Below are 17,236 nucleotides of genomic sequence, written 5' to 3'. Positions count from 1 at the left end.
AGGAACAAGCATGAGGGGAAACTGAGAAATGGAAATTCATTGCTATGACTTCTTGTCTTCCCCCCTCCCTACCCCAGGACACCCATGGTTGTGACTATATGGCACACACATAATAATTTTTTTCTAAAAATTATGTCGAGCTCAAATGACATAACTTACTATATAAATATTTCATAGCATTACACACATACGTGTATGACTCACTAAAGTCCCAGCAAGACTTCTTGGTGTTCCCCCAAATGAAATAAGAGTGAGCCATCATTTTAGTATATAGAGTCCTTTTAAATTCTGTTTTAACGCTCTGTGAACAAGTTAATCTAAGGATCTTTCTTTTTCTCTTTTAGGAGATAGCTGTTCTTATAATCAGTTTTACAGATAGTGACATGAAGACACAAAAGATAATTGTCTGGCTTTTGCACACATGCAAGTATTCAAAGTAAGGATTAGAATTCAGGAAATGCTGAGAACACAAATTTTCCCCATGAAACGTTCACTGTTAATGCCTGTCGTTTAATGTTGGCTAAGAGTCGACTGGGATCCTATGATAAAAGACCAATCCCACATTTATGAAGGCAAAAAGGAATAACAAACTTGTCAAAACCTTGCCTGTCTAATCTCTCTGTGCTTCCATTCTCTCTGGAAGAAGCTGGTGTGTGTTTTTGTGTGTGTGTGTGTGTGTGGAAGGGGTTGTTCCAGGCAAAGAAAGACACTCCCAATTGAAGTAGAGTCTCCTCCATAGGCAACAGGGGACGTTAAAGTTAAGGAGGGACGTCAGCCAATCAGCCCTTCCTGATTACTGAAGTCCTCAGTGCCAGGGACAGAATCTGAAAGGTTATAAGATGGGAGGGGACAAAATATGATATCAAGTCAGGATCTCAAAACAAGAGTTGGGATTTGGTTGATAAAAATAGTATAAGTGAATTGGGAAAATATAAGCACGAGATCATTGGCTTAGCCTTCAAACATGATCTTTGGCCTGCTGCTGCTAAGTCACTTCAGTCGTGTCCAACTCTGTGTGACCCCATAGATGGCAGCCCACCAGGCACCCTGTCCCTGGGATTCTCCAGGCAAGAACATTGGAGTGGGTTGCCATTTCCTTCTCCAATGCATGAAAGTGAAAAGTGAAAGTGAAGTCGCTCAGTTGTGTCCGACTCTGTGCGACCCCATGGACTGCAGCCCACCAGGCTCCTCCATCCATGGGATTTTTCCAGGCAAGCGTACTGGAATGGGGTGCCACTGGCCTAGGTCAACCTACATATTGCTGAAAGTGAAAGTCGCTCAGTCGTGTCTGACTCTTTGCGACTCCATGGACTATACAGTCCATGGAATTCTCCAGGCTAGAATATTGGAGTGGGTAGCCTTTCCCTTCTTCAGGGGATTTTCCCAACCCAGAGATCCAACCCAGTTCTCCCACATTGCAGGATGATTATTTACCAACTGAGCCACAAGACAAACCTATTGCTCACATACTTGTTAAATTCAATGCATCAGGGTGACAATATCAAAGGTTAAGATAACAAGAAAATCATTGAGTATAATCTCTTTAATTTCTTCTAAAATAAGCATTGCCCTCCCCCAGGTTGGATCAGTTCTTGGGATCACAACAGTGACAACACTATATAATAAGTTCCCTAGTATTTGAAACATAGCTAACCAGATCTCTTTATTAAAAGATGTTGAAGCATCCTACTGATGACAACCAGTGGGGACCCACTGTATCCCCAACCATCATAATATCCAAAACTATTTCTTCAAGAAAGATTATGCTATGTTTAGTGAGTTTTCATGCATTTGTGATATGATAGTTCTTTGCTAACATTTATGGTATAGATAATCTCTTAAACAGATTGCTTAAGCAGAACATTCTATCATATAGTAAACTTTTATTACACTTAAGAAAATAAGTTTTAGTTTTCCAGACTACTAAGTGATTGATTGTTTAATTCATCAACAGGCATTTATTGGGTACTTAATGTATTCCAGGCACTGGCCAGGGACTGAAGTTTAAAGACAAATAAATTCAGTGTCTAGACTCAAGAATCTGCCCTTTAGTGGCAGGAAGAACTGAGCAACCAATATAATACAGACTGAAATGTCCTGTGTTAGAGGCAGACACAGGATACTTTGGAAATCTGCAGAAGGTAGGGAGTGTTTAGTTGATTCATGGTGAAGGGTTAGTTAAGGGATGATTTAACTAGTCATTTTCCTTGAAATGATTAAGCAAAAATAGAAGCAGTAGAGGAAGAGTACTTTGAACAGAGAGAAAAAAAATCTTTGAAAACTTCAGTAAACACAGCATGTAAATAATTCATGGTGTATTGAGGGAAGGTGCAGGGAAGGAAAAATGAGGCTAAGAAGTAAGCCGGGGTAGACTGAATGAATCTTATATCCTTAGAAAATATGGGAGTTTTAGGGTGTGTGTGTGTATGTATGTGTTTGTGTGTGTGTGTGTGTATGTATTTACGTTTGTGAAAAAGTTCAGAATACCCCTCACCATGTTCATTTAATTGAAAAATAATATTTTACTGGTCAGGATTTATGTGTATATATAATTACCTACTTCTTGCCCCCACTTAAGACTGAAATATTTCATTTCAGAAAGCTGACAGAGAATCATAGGGTAGAAAAAAAAGAAAAACCTTGATGTTTGGAATCAGATGGATCTGAGTTTGAATTTTGACTCTTTTACCTCCTGACTCTGTAACCTTGAGAAAAACCATGGAGTTGTTGTCAGTAGAGGTGCAAGGTTGTCGTGAATTTTAAATAAAATTAAACACAGAATGATTTTACCCTAGGGTTTGCAATGTGCAACAATAGTTAATTATGTGTTTTTCATAGATGTGCTCTCTATCCTACATTACTACACTTGCTATTAGAAATAATAGCATGGATAATAAGAGAGGAGTAATCAACTTGGCACTAAGTGTATAACTTCAAATAAATATGGATTTAGAACCAATGACAATAAAACTTACCCCTCCTCACAGACTATCACAACATATATCCATACCCTCTGATCTGACTTCATCATCCCCCTCATTCAATGTCCTTGGGCAAATCTGGACATCTAAAATCTCTCCTATGTGGTAGCTCCTGGTTTCCTGCCCCCTCAGAATAAGACTGTATTTGTCAGACTTATTCAACCCTCATTAAAAGCTAGTGCCCCATTAATTTTTCTTGGTGAACTCACTGTTAAAGAAACTTGAGAATGTGCAATCCTTTCCAGCTTAAATAGTTTTATCCTGACAAGAAAATATCAATTATTTCTTGTATGTATCAAGCAGTAGAAACCAACTCTGGCTGCCTTTTCTTTCTTTCTTTCTTTCTTTCTTTCTTTCTTTCTTCTTCTTCTTTTTTTTTTTTTTTTTTTTTTTTTTACAAAAAGGGCTTTTATTAAAATGCAAGTCATGTACAAAATAACCTACCCATTTACAGTGCATGGTTAAGTGTTTTTGGTATATTCACAGATTTGTTCAACCAAACCATCACCACAATCAATTTTAGAATTTGGCTTACTTAAAAAAAAAAAAAGGAAACCATACTAGAAAAACATTGAGAATGTCACAAAATGATGGGATCAGCCTTGGAACTAGTCTAGATTCAATATAGCTCTGTGTGGTATGGACATAGCATCATAACTAGAAGAGTCTAGTAGGGTACCACTGAGGCAATGACAATCTCAAATGGGCTTCTTGGGGTCTTAAATTCCTAGCTAAAGTTCAGTGTCCTGGAGAAACTATCTAATTGGCTGTAATTACCATCTGATTGGTCCTGAGTCTTCAAGAGGGTGTATGCATCTGTGCATCTGCTAGTCGCTCAGTCATCCACTCTGCAACCCGTGGCCTGTAGCCCACCAGGCTCCGCTATCCATGGGGTTTTCTAGGCAAGAGTACCAGCGTAGGAAGTGGCAACCAATTTGACCACCTACACTGCCTATACCCAGTGTGGGAGGAAGTTGTTCCGCAATAGACAAATAGAGTCCTAGGGAAGAGGCTTAAGTGCTGAGACCCAAATGACAAGTCCCTACAACCAGGATTGTTAGATATTAATAAAATACCAAAAGCATACCTTAGAGATAATATTTCAGAGTAGAAGGACAATTTAGGGGGGATTTGGGATAGTGGATTTTAGAGACAGCTCATTGTACTGGGAACATTGACTATTTGGTTACCAACTAAGACCAGAATATCTTGAGGATCCAGTTCCCCGATAGAATGGCTGTCATAGATTTTGAAAATGTGAAATTCCCTTCTCTTCCTTTTTTTTTCTTTCATTTGGATCCTGCTGAAATTGTTACTTTTGTGCAATATTATTTATGAGTCTATTTCAACAAGAGAGAAGAAGAGAAGGGGTAGTAATACACAAGATGGTTATTTGTCACCAGATATTTTCCGCCTCCTTTTACAGTTATTGCAAAATTGGGTGAAAGTTACATTAAATTCTTTATGGCCCCTTCAATTCTGAGATCTTATGATTTTCCAACTTTTTTTTAATTTCCCAACTTTTTAGTGAATTTTTACACATAGAGAGAAAACTCCACAAGGAGTCACTAGACATCTATGAGACTTTGCAAAACTTCAGAAAAGAACCTTTAGCTAAAAAAGCAACAGCATTATAACAAAAGCTAGAGTTTTCCCTGGTGGTCAAATGAGCTGAGAAATAGCCAAGCCTCAATGTGTATAATCAGAAGGCAGGAAATATTTGGAGATGACATTAATTTTACTTCACTCCTGGGTGTTTGATTCTTCCTTTCAAGGCATTTTTTTGGCGTTCCATGAGGACCCTACATTCTCTGAGAAACATGGTCACAAACCTAGAAGTCCAAAACAAAGTTCAAACCAGAGCCTCAAAGTGAATCAAAGGTATATTTATTTTCACATTATATATTTATTTATTCCTAGGTTCATCCCCAAACTGGGATAGCTTAATAAAATGCAGGAACACCTGTGCTGTGTTGTGCTTAGTCGTTCAGTCGTGCCCGACTCTTTGCGATCCAATGGACTGTAGCCCACCAGGCTCCTCTGTCCATGGGGTATTCTCAAGGCAAAAATACTGGAGTGGGTGGCCGGCCATGCTCTCCTCCAGGGGATCTTACCAACCCAAGGACTGAACCCAGGTCTCCTGCATTTCAGGAGGACCATAAGATGAGGCAAATGGTAATGATCAAACAGAAACATTGCATTAAACATTTATCATATTTTGATTTTAATATATGTGTTAGTTACCTTCTACTGCTTCACAGTCCTGCTAGTGACCTCACTGAAACCAGCACAAATAATCTTTTCCTGTTGAAGACCACTGATACCAAAAGACCATGAGTTTGGTATGCTTATCTTGGTGCAGATTGTCAGGAAAAGAAGTGTGAACTACCTGGAGCAGAAAGATCTGGTGATGTTTTCAGACTGCTGGCTACAAAGCCTCATCAAAGTGAAACTCCTTTTTGGTTACACGTTGAGCCCTAAACCCTTTATGACTTTATATCCTCTTGTCCCACCTTTTTGGGGCCCTTTATGCAAATGGAATAGCTCAAAATTGTCAAAATAAATATCCAATAATATCTTAATAGGTTTGCCTAACATTTTTCCTTCCATCCCTAAAGACAGGTACACATTGGACATTAAAAAAAATATTTATTATTTATTTGGCTGCTCTGGGTCTTAGTTGCAGCATGTGGGATCATTCATCTTCATTGCAGAAGCGGGATCTTTAGTTGGAGCACGCAAACTCTTAGAGCAGCATGTGGGATCCAGTTCCCTGACCAGGGATTGAACCTGGGCCCTCTGCCCTGGGAGCATGGAGTCTTAGCCACCGGATCACCAAGGAAGTCCTAATATTGAACACTTAAGAGCCAAGCAAGGCAAAGATTGTACTTTGGGAGCAAAGTTGACATGACACTGGTCTTTTGACAGCTAGTCCAGTGTTCATCTATACAGCACCTACTCTAATGGAGCAAGAGTGGCTGTCATGATTGGGAAACTGAAGACCACATATTTGGGCAAGCAGAACTCAATGGTATTCTTTGTAATCATTCATTCATAGATCAATTATTAAGAACTTTCTTTATGTCAGATACTATGGGAGGCATTGGCAATATAAAGAGTAACAGATATTTAAATCTTGGCTTTGAAGGACTCACATTAATGGTGGAAGTAGGTAAATAAATATGACTTATAGCAACATGATCAGTATCATAGCTAAGGTACATATAGGAAAAGAGAGGAATTTCCTTAAGTCTGATTGAGGGAGAGTTTTCAGAGGCAATACATCACATCTGTATTTTGAAAGAAGAGTTCGAGTTTGGCTAAGCGGAAGGGACTCCTATAGAGAGGGACTGAGACTAAGGTGGAGTGTCAGTGAAACTAGTCACTTATTTGACAAACAGTATACATTATTTGGGTGATGGTATAACAGTTAAGAGCCAGAGCCAAGCTTCCTGGGTTTAGATCCTAATGCTTATTAACTCTGGATGGTGAGATTGGCTACCTTCTCAGGGCCTTAGTTTATTCATTTGTAAAATGGGAAGAACACTCTTAGAGTCATACTTGCTCCATAGATTTGCTTAGAGAACTAGAACAAAGTCAAGAATGCAATAACGTTCAGTTTTGTATTAGCTGCTGTTGAATCACTACAACCGAGCTCAGGAGGTGGAAAAGGCAGAGTTGGGACCGGGTGCTCTGCTGGTTTGCGGGGATGAGGCAATAAAGATTTTGCAAGTCTGAAAAGCTTGGCCCTGCACACTGATGGGTTAACATTTGTGGACTGCCAATTAGAGAGTCATATGGTCGGCCATTTCTCCATTTATAAATGAGAGGTTTAAGGAAAATCAGACCAGAATCCAGAGTATGTGTGCACTCTGAGAATGCATAGAATGTGCTTATTAGGCAACCTTTAACTTGACTTCATCTTTTCAATGTTGTAAACAGATGTGCTCAGTTGACTGGTGTCTTATCTGCTCTAACAATTAGGTTGCAGAGAAACACATGGTCCAAGTACTTTCGTCCAGAGGAATGTATACACGAAGTGGGTAATGTAACTAAGGCAGTGCATCCTCTAATTGCTGAACAAATAAAATGTATGCTCTGAAAGTGTTTCCAGGTGCCTGCCAATGCATGTTTGAAAAGTCATCAGAGCCCTTCCCTCTAATAAAATCACATTTTTTCCCATTAATACCTTATTAATAATTCCTTAACCATGAAAAGCATATTTTAATGGACTTATTACAGATGTTAAAACAAAAATAACTGCTAACACATAATTTTGGATTTGAGCTTCTGCTTCCAATTATGTATATAACATTAAATATAGTGTGTAATATGAAATATTTTATAAAAATGAAGTCACATTGTACATTCTATGTTTAACTTGTCTCTTTCCACTTAACACTGCACTGAGCTATTCCTGCTTCACTGAATATTCTTTCCTGTCTTCAGTCTTAATGGCAACATACAGCTTTATCATTCAGCTGTAATGTGATTTAACTCTTGGACATTTACATGGTAAGATTTTACTGTTATAAAATAGTATAACAACAAACATTCTTGTGGCTATATCTTTGCCCATGTGTATGATTTATTTTCCTCAGGATTATTCACAAGTAACAGTTCTCAAGCTTTAACTGGTTGCATTGCAACCATTGGTCAGGCCTGGGTTCTTCCTTAGAAATGAGGTGTCTTGAGTGTACTTCTGCAGGGCTTCTCACATCAGAGGTACTCTCCCCAGGGTGAGAAGAGAGCAGTTTCCCTGGAAGATCATGTAGCCCTGTGTGAATGGGATGATGGGCGGTTCCCTGCTGTTCTGCAGCCTGGGTGCAGCGACCACAGAGAAGGCTATTTTGAAAGATTCTGCTTTGTGTACAATCTGGCACTGGAGACAGGCCTCACATCATCACTCATGAATTTCCACTTTAAACCCACAACTGCTTTTCAATTTGCAATTCTATAGCCAGAGAACAAGAACAAAATGAAAGTCTTAATCCTTAATGAAGATGTATGACACTAAAATGTTTTTGAGTATTCCTTAATGTCATTATGCTCTCAGTGGAAACTCATTTTTGTTTCCTTTGGTAGGACCTAAAGAATTGAAGAAATAGTTCCTTTCCAAATCAGATGCAAGTGCTCAGATATCTGAGGGGGCAGGGGCAAGGAAAAAAATGACTAGAGTAATCCAGATCTCTATTCTTTATTAAAATCTACTTTCCTGTGAGAAAAATATATTTAACTATAGCTTAGGTATAAATAAATTATAATTATATTATTATAAATATTTATATTTATTTACTTATAAAACATCAGACAAAACATGTTTAATTTAAAAAATTGTTATATATAAATATATAAACTAATATAAAAATATATAAAATATATAAAAGTTTAAAAAATGCCTGCCATTGTCACAGAGTAAGGAACAAGATAAAGTCATCTGTAATTTCACCACCCAGAGATAACCATTGTTGACATTTTCCTTATTAAATACATTTAAATAAAACAAAATTAGACCAAATTAATTACTGTCTAATATCTACTTCTCATTTAGCAATAAATCATTAAAAAACCTTTCAAGGAATTAGGTATTCTTTTATTTCATTTTAAAAACATACACAATATCTCATTGTATTGATTTCTTTATCCAATCCTCCATGTAGGTTTAGCTGGATTACAAAAAGTATATCATAAATATTTTTGCTATGAGCAACTTGTAGCTATATTTTGTTCACAGCTCTAATTATTTCTTGGAAAAAACTGCCTCCAGGAAGATTGTATCAGTTTATACCATCACTAAGCCTGTATATGAGTTTTGCCACCCCTTGTCAACACTGGCTATTATTAAAAACAGACAAAAAAGAATCTTTACTAAATAGCATATTTTACTAAATAGTTATTATAATTTGCATTTCTTTGATCATTGAGCATACACTTTTGTCCTAAAGGGTCATTATTTTCAATTACTCACAATTAAAAGAAATACTTGCTTATAAATTTACTTTCCAGAATGCCATTTCATTGGGCATTCTGATAGGCTGAAGCTAGACAGAATATTGTATCTTCAAACATTTATAGGTGCAAGAGGGAGAGGTTTTTCCTATAATTTATCAATATATAATTTATAGTAACTATATCAAAATTATTAATGATCTATATCTTTTGAAACTGAGGCCTCCAGACGGTAACATGGTTCCAAGATTAGTGTCAGGAAATTGAGGTTGAAGTTGACTCCTGCCCCCAAGTAATTCTGTTGCATTTCTTTGGAGGAGAATGATAAGATGCACTGACACGTTTGGCCCAGGAGTGGTGGGGAGAACGTTGGAAAAACACGGATAGGTTTTTCTAACTGCAAGAAGCAATCAGTTGCGCAAAGAACAATAGTTAGGAAACTAAGCCCTCAGAGGGCTGCTTTAACTTGCGCAGTAACAAGTTGAGAGACGCTCTGTGTCTCAGCTGTTCAATAATGGGGGCGGGGCGTGGGGAGAGGTTGCCATGGCGATGCCTAGCTGCACGTGCCGCGCAGAGAACGGTGGTGCTGGGGTGACCTTCTGCAGAGTTAAATGAAGGCGCAGGTCGCCTCGCCTTGGGCTTGGGAGGTGCCCCAAATGCGGGGCACCTTGGCCGCGTCTCGCCTGCTGCTGGGAGGCGGACGCTCCCTGGCGGCAGGGCAGCCTGGGAGGGCAGTCTGTCCTTGGCTTTGAGCATCCCTCCTCCGGCAGCCGCAACGCCGGCAGCCATTTTAGCGCAGCTCTGATTCCTGGGCCCCTAACCGGCCAGGGCTTAGTGGTACCCAGAACCGTCCAAGCCCCGCGATGGGAGGCGGGAGCCCCGCAGAGCCGGCTCACCCCCGCGCGCCCTTGACCCTCATCTCCCGCGCAGCTTCGCCCCCCGCGGGCTTGCTTTTTCTGCTCGTTTGTTCGGCGTCGGGAGGGGATCTGGACATAGACTTTCCGGCAGACTGGGATGCGATTTCACATCTCGCTCTGGCTGTGGGTACGCTGGAGGAAAGGAGACGCAGATGTGATATGAAAGTGAAGGCTGCAGTTTCACTTGGCAAGGGCTTTTTTTTTTATATACATCATTTGCATTTTGCTGCAGTGAGCTCGGAAGGCAAGCCTCCACGGACTTGCCTAGAATTAAGAGGGATAATTCACACACTTTAAAGGATGGCAAGCAGATACTAATGTGTGGTACTTGCACAGAAAGGAGAAAACACTCATGTCACTCCGCTGCTGTGGGAGATGCAAAGCAGGTCTTGGGTGAAAGTTTGCTTTATTAAATTCGGTCACAGTGCCTGCTTTAGGAATTTCATTTTCCACCTGATGGATGGAGTGACACTAAACCGTGGCATTTTGTTGGTCTGCAGAGCGTTTTTGTGTCTGCTATATGACATAGTTTAGTCCAAGAGTGGTCTGAGTTTTTGACACTGGAAGCAGTGACTTCTGTAGTTTTGGTGATGTAATCTAATGTTAAATCCTTTGGGAGGCAGGAGCTTAGGCGGATAAAGATTGTTAAAGACAGTGATGATGTGGGTTGGAGGTATAAAAAAGATGACAAAGCAAAAAGATTTCCACTGCCTTCAAACTAGAGGCAGAGCTCGTTTATAATTCTCCTAGTTACAGAATCTAAGAGCTAAAAAAAGGTTCACTGAGGTCATCCTGTCTGGCCCTGTTCGTTTTGCAAATGGAGAAATACAGAATTGAAAAGGCCAATCATTAGTTTCCCAAGGTCACAAAGGCCTGAGAATATAGACCTGCTTTTCTAGTTTAACTACACTAGGTCAAATAGCACTATATGGGGTTTACTGCATTATTAAGTCAGTGATTCTCAAAGTTTTGATCTCAGGCCCCTTCGCACTCTTAAAATATTCTTGAAGACCCCAAAGAGCTTTTACTTTTCTGACATATTTGTCAATGTTTATCGTATTGGTGGTTTAGTTGTTCAGTCGTGTCGGACTCTTGCAACCCTATGGTCAGTAGCCCACCAGGCTCCTCTGTCCATAGGATTTTCCAGGCAAGAATACTGAAGTGGGTTGCCATTTCCTTCTCCGTTTACCATATTAGAATAAGTATAAATGAATCCATTTAGTCTATAAATGAAAAAAATACATTAACTATTAAAAACAAAAAAGTCAACTAAGCAAATTATAAAGATCTTTACTAGCTTTATTCAGTGATCAATTCATGAATCAGCCAACATTCAGTCTAGCAGATAGAAAGGCATTCTGACCAGGTATACAAGTTAAAGAATTTTTTAGGTCGAAGTGAGCAAAAATAAGGGGATTGCACTAAAAGCGGGTTGATTGTTGCAAAGTTGCTTTATTATTGTAGGGGTTTATCAGGTAAATTGCTTAATTAATGCTGATCAGGAGGTTCCTGATTGACTGGCTTAAGATTTCATTTTTGTGGGAGCTGAAACTGTAATTAGGTCTTCACTTGGGGAAATGGAGTTTAGCATATGCAACTCCATCTTGGGCATATTATCTTGCCTTTAGCATAACACAACACTTTTTCATGAAAAAAAAAGTAGTGAGAAGAAGGGCATAATTTTACATTTTTCAAAAATTGCTTTAATATCTAGCTTATAGTTGGAATCTCATATCTGTTTCTGCATTCAATCTGTTTAAATCTTTGTTTTGGTTCATATTTATGTAGAAAATCTGTTCTCTCACATTAAGGAGGAGGACTTGGTAGACCACCTGAAAGAGTATTGTGAACTCTCAGGAAGTAGTGTGATAGTAAATATTATGATAACCAGCTCATCAAGGAGGAAAGAGAAGCCCCATCGGCAGCATTTGCCAATATTTCTGCTGTAAATCTCCCAAAATGAATGATAATAAAAAGTTGGGAAGAAATGCAGAGTAGCACACTATTAGATGTTTCTACATAGAAATACAACAGATTTAAAAACCTCAATAACTTAGAAATAGTGAAATGCAATAAGATATTTAGGAAATGATGGGTTTTGAGTACTTATTGTCTTTATTTTTATATAACAATTGCAAATTTTTATAATTTATTTTTTGATAACTATCATATTTAACAGCTGACTTATAAAATTCTCACAAATGTGATAGTTGTTGCTTGTGAGATGATAGAAGTTTCTGCAGCACACCACAATCTCAAGGGCTCCTCAGGCCATACTCAGAGAAGCATTGTATCAAATTAATTCAACAAACATTTATGAAGCATTTATTTTGTGCTTGTGTCTGAATGTAACGTAGATTGAAATCTAGAAATAAAATAAATAATGTCAAAGTTAGAGAAAATAATTAGCAAATGTATTAATTGGAATCATTGTAAGTCTCAATTAATCTGAGTCATGTATCTGGTTTCTTTATTATTCTCCCCTACTCCTACCCCAAATGATAATATGGTTGAATTTCCTCTAGAAGAGGTAGATGGTACTATTTTATATTTTGTAGTAGGGCTGTAGGCTAAGTCAATATTTTCATCTGACAGCTGTGATCTGGATATCCGATCTCTCTAAAGGTAAAATATTATCATCTTTACTGGCGGAAGTATATAAACCACCATAATTTACAAATTTGACCTTCTTTGCAACAGACAGTAGGAATTGTTTGGTCTTCAGTACAACCATAGTGTTTCCAGCTTAAAGGATGCCTACTCATGGTGAATGTGTGAAATATATACTGGCATTGTAGAAAATTAGTCATTTAATGATCATTTATTGATCATCTGCTCTGGGCTAGGAGCTGGTGATCTTACCATGCTAAGTAGCCATTCACAGCTTAAGGTCAACATTGATGAAGCACTCAAGCATTCCCTAAGCACTGGAATTCGTGTCTGATAATACTGCCCTCACCACCATGAGGGCAGAGAGTAGGAGTGCACGGGGCTGTTTTTCATTCTGTTCTCCAGCTTCCCAGCTATGTTACCTGTGAAGACACACATACACATCTCTTTTAGGGACAGTTTGAGTTGCATTTGATTTGGTTACTGCCATGTAGCATGTGAAATAATTTAGCAATAAAATATTTTGTTGTTGGTTTAAATGTCATCTAGAAATGGAAAGTAATTAAATTGCAAGAGAGACCTGGCAAGAACCTTTCCAAAGTTCCTTGTTCTCAGAATATACTTCCATTTTAGTGGCTTCAATCTCTCAACAGTGGCCCTGGTTGGTGTAGCTGGTCACCATTTATCAAAGCATATCTCTGAAAGATGTTTGAGTTAATTGTCAGCTATGGAAAAATGTCTGCTATGGTTAGAAAGTTAAAGTCCTCAAGTTAGTATTCCAGGCCCCCTTTCTTTTGTACTTGTCCTCATCATCTGGGATTCTAGAAAAGAAAGAGCCTGGGATGAAGCTGGAGAAGTGAAAACTGTTTCATGCAACTTCCGTGGCCTCAGTTCCACATGTAGCCATGGGATTGGATGGAAGCCCAGGGCTGTTTTTCAGAATAGCTAACTCTGGGTCAGTCTATGAGAAGTTGGATTCAAATACTGCTTTCCTGTAGTTCTAAAATAAGTTCATATCAAACATAAGAGGCTATAAAAGTTCACAAAAGCTCAAAGTCTGTTGATATTAAACCTAGGTATCTGTGTGACAAAACCTTTCCACATCTTCACTGGAGAGGTAGTTTGGTGGAGGAACTTAATTAAGAACATAAGCTTTGCAGTTGGACAGAAATGAATTCCTCCTCAGTCACTTAGTAGATCTGTGACCTTGGGTACGTAATATTATGTCTTTAAGACTAAATTCCTTCAACTTTAAAATGGAAATTTATTCATGCAACTAAATACCTGTCACCCACCTAGTAGGTGCCAGCCACTCTCTTAGGCACAGGTGATAACAATGAATAAGATGGATGCAGACCCTATTCTTATGGTTAATAGTCGATGATTGGAGACAGACAATAGCAATAATTACAAATATGGAATAGAATGTAAACAAGGAATAAAAATTGTCAAGTGGCAGCTTTTTAAATGTTAATTGCAATGTGGAATCCAAAGTCATATCAATAAACTTTTCATATTCTGTTACAATAATAACCTTGGACTGTGTTTTACTTTCAATGGCTTTTTTTTTATCTACACATGATTTTATAACATTATGCATTGGTCATTTGGAAAACATTGGTTCACTGAGTTATGTGTACAGACAACATAAATCACATTTGTTAATATCACCACAGTTATTATGAGAAAAGTCTTCAAGTATCTGGAAGCTTTCAAGCTCATGGTGGCATATATAAATTTTTTAAATTCTGAGTTTTTCTGGAAAACTCAAATTTTATTACTGGCAACAAATATTGTCAGTTGTTTTCATTGCAGTGACAGATTCATTTGGTTTACATTTTAGAAAATGTCTGCCAAATACCCAAGTTTCTAGGTTGTGCTTTTGAATAGAAATGTTCCATGAAAAAAGAAAAAGCTAATTCTGTTCTCAGTTCAGTCATCTTAGTGCTTTTCTTTGAGAAAAATCATACTTTGTATGCAACCAAAGTGTTTTATGCATACTACCCATTTCATCACATGAAATATTGAGAAAGTTTATACTCAAGGGTAGAGGCTTCATAAAATTAATACATTTTATTACTTTATCAAGGATATCCTTAAGCTTGTTTTTTTGTATTTATTTTTTGCCTTTGTGTCCTGCACTAAGGAATACAATGACCAGGAGTTTAGTTAGTGCCAATGACTTGATTCATACTAAGGCATTAGGCTTGTATCTGCCACTGCTTTTGCACTGTTAGTACAAATGTCAATACAATGAGAAGGCAAATAACATCTTAGTGTTATGATGCAAATATTGTTCTCCTCATGGACTCCCTAAAGGGGTCTCAGAGATCCCCATTGGACTGCAAAGGACATTTTGAGAACTTCTTCTATAAGGAAGTTGCATCAGGAGGAAGTGGTAGAGAGTAGCTTGGGAAGAGTAGGCAACTTTAACTCGGATAATAGGAAAAGCATCTTTGAGAAGGTGAAATTTAGCTGATGCCTGAAGGATGAGAAGGAATCAGCCAAACAAAGACTCTTAAGGAGCAGAGTGCCCATGGAGGAAATAGCTCATGCGAGGAGCTCTGAGATGGGAAATTCAGACTAGAATGGTCATATGGCTGGGACAAAGTAAGCAAAGGAAGATTTCAATAAGATGAGCTTGATGAATTAAAATAATTACGGTATCTAAATCATAGAATTGGTATTTAAATGAAATAGTGCTTATAAAATGCTTTGCTCAATGTCTTTCCTCTAATTAGCACCCATTATATGATAGGCTCTGTTCCTCATGAATGTGGTGAAGTTCATGTGCTCTATAAACCTTTAAGTCTGTTTTCTCTAACCTGTACAAGTCTTGAGGCATAAGCTTGAGGTTACTGTCTTCCTTTTAAGGAAAACATTGTCAAAGACACACATGAAACTCACAATATTCTAACATTCAGCTACCAAAGTTATAGCCTAAACAACTGAGCTAAGGAATACTATTTTTCTTATCCAAAGTTTAAAAAAAATTTAACATATATATGTTTCTTAAACTAAATATTTAGCTTAGTAAGTAGAGAGACATTTGAGATCCTCAGATGCTAGTAATTAGTACAGGACATAAAATGAGATATATTCCTGAAGGAAGAGGGATATTCATTCTCTTTCTTGCTTAGCCCAGATTTTTTTGTGTGTGTTACATTTATCAGATAACTTGTTTTTCATGATTGCCTTGAATCTTTCAGACATTAAATAAGCAGAATGCAGCCTGCTGGTCATGCTTTGCTCAGTATCATGTTATGACAAGACCTGATGTCTTTGTTCATTTAATTATCAATTCATTCAACCACCATTAATTGAAGTTCATCATAGACTCAAAGTTGTTCTATAAGTGGGAGATAGAGAGATGCAAGACATACTTATATATTAAGGAACTCCCATTCTGGGAGACAAGACAGATAAATAAAAAAAACATGGTTTTTATTAAGTGTGTACCAACTGTGGAAGTTTAGAAGAAAGACAACCAAATCTTTGTTGTAGACTGGAGGAAGGAAACCTGGAGATCATTAAGGAAGTCTTCCTTAAAATGGTGGTGTTTACCAATACAGTATACTAATACATATATATGGAATTTAGAAAGATGGTAACAATAACCCTGTATGCGAGACAGCAAAAGAGACGCAGATGTACAGGACAGACTTTTTGACTCTGTGGGAGAGGGAGAGGGTGGGATGATTTGGGAGAATGGCATTGAAACATGTATAATATCATATAAGAAATGAATCGCCAGTCTAGGTTTGACGCAGGATACAGGATGCTTGTCTAGGTTTGATGCAGGATACAGGATGCTTGGGACTAGTGCAATGGGATAACCCAGAGGAATGGTATGGGGAGGGAGGTGGGAGGGGGGTTCAGGAATGGGAACTTATATACACCGGTGGCGGATTCATGCTGATGTATGGCAAAACCAATACAGTATTGTAAAGTAAAAAAATAAAATAAAATTGAGGAAAAAAAAATCAGCCCATTTACAATGCCTTCAGTAGAGATTAAATAACCAAATAAAATTGCATTTTCCATTTAAAAAAAGGTGGTGTTTAAGCTCTCTTCAAAGGGTAAATGACAATTACCAAATGATGAAGCAAAAACTGTACCAAAGTTAAAGAGGCATGGATAACTTTATTCAAGGCTTTCACAATTAAAGAGAGAGGCAAGGATTCAGTCTGAACTCAACCCCACTGAAATAAAAAGCAGCAGAGTTTTTAAGTTCCAGAGTGAGCTAGTGGAAAGGGATTTGCTTACTGTGTGAGATGTAAGTATAGCCCAAGATGTTTGAAATTTATACTGAACGTGAGGCTCATTGTTGAAAGATTTTAAAAGCAAGATAAAGAAATGGTGAAAGTTCAGTTTTAGGTAAACCATTCTGGAAGCAGTTGAATGGAAGGGTTCTTCACCAGAGGCAGGGAATCTATTATGAAGGTTTTTAGTAGCCTAGGTATGGAGGGAAAAAAAAGCCTGAGAAGTGAGAGAGATGGGGATGAATCTGAGATATTTAGAAATTTGAGTGAATGGCACCTGGGGCTCTGGCATGACCATGACTCTCCTCTTAGACAGTGGCACCATTAACTGAGCCTTGCAGTTTGGGGAGGGGGAGAAGGGTGTATAGTAAAAGAAAAGTTGAACTCGGTTCTGATACAATGAGTCTCAAGTTTCTGTGGGACATTCAAAGAGAAATTGTCAATAGGCAGATTGGATATACATGCCCGGGGCCTCAAGGAAGTGGATAAAGAAAAATGGGAGTCTCCAACATTTAGG

This window comes from Ovis canadensis, chromosome 21, assembly GCF_042477335.2.
Source record: "Ovis canadensis isolate MfBH-ARS-UI-01 breed Bighorn chromosome 21, ARS-UI_OviCan_v2, whole genome shotgun sequence".
Classification (NCBI taxonomy): domain Eukaryota; kingdom Metazoa; phylum Chordata; class Mammalia; order Artiodactyla; family Bovidae; genus Ovis; species Ovis canadensis.
This window is presented reverse-complemented; position numbering follows the sequence as displayed.